The sequence below is a fragment of the Penaeus monodon genome, chromosome 21, assembly GCF_015228065.2.
Source record: "Penaeus monodon isolate SGIC_2016 chromosome 21, NSTDA_Pmon_1, whole genome shotgun sequence".
In the NCBI taxonomy this organism is placed as follows: Eukaryota; Metazoa; Arthropoda; class Malacostraca; order Decapoda; family Penaeidae; genus Penaeus; species Penaeus monodon.
The window spans coordinates 36688895-36689464 of record NC_051406.1 but is presented as its reverse complement, the minus strand read 5'-3'; the positions used below and the strand labels follow the sequence as shown (position 1 = coordinate 36689464).

The following is a 570-nucleotide window of genomic DNA, read 5'->3' as shown; positions in this document are numbered from 1 at the left end:
AACAGGCTCTCTTGATATCAAAATGTATTTCCAAATCCCCGGGTGAAAAGGTTTTTGGGTTTTTTGTGTATGGTTTTAGCATTTGCTTTATTTATTCCACAGGTGTGAATAAACACTTCCCAAAATGATGATTATTCATGACAGCTTAGTTTCCTCTCTTAACTGTGAATTATCAACACAAACCATATGGAAGAACTGAGAACTCTAAAATGGACTTGGCTGCCTTGGTAAGTCTATATGCCTTGTGATGATGGCACAGCTGTCAGTATATATATTTGTGAGTATTAGTGGCTACAGAGATGAAAGATACATAATTAATAAAGAATATTTTTTTAGGTCAGGTTAAGTAGCAAACTAATTTTTAAGCAAATTATTTTCCAGGATGAATCGGATAAACTACCATTTCCAAATGATGAGAATGATTTTAGTCCCCCAGACATAGAGTTTTTCTGATCTTTTAGATGAAAGGGTAAAGCCAGATGACAAAGAAAGAAAGAATTAGAGCCAGAGGAAGACCCCCAAAGAAAGGGGATAGGGACAAGGATGATGGTTTAGTGACTCCTGTTGGTT

The 570-nt window shown here is 35.8% G+C and overlaps 1 long non-coding RNA gene across 1 annotated transcript in view; it reads left to right on the top strand.

Annotated features, from left to right (window-relative positions):
• Nucleotides 1-212: 212 nt before the first annotated feature.
• LOC119586735 overlaps nt 213-570 on the top strand; it is a 1984-nt gene continuing 1626 nt past the window's right edge. Inside the window, exons 1-2 of the long non-coding RNA XR_005229961.1 lie at nt 213-227; nt 382-549. This is a non-coding gene — a long non-coding RNA (uncharacterized LOC119586735). The remainder of the gene's footprint in view (nt 228-381; nt 550-570) is intronic.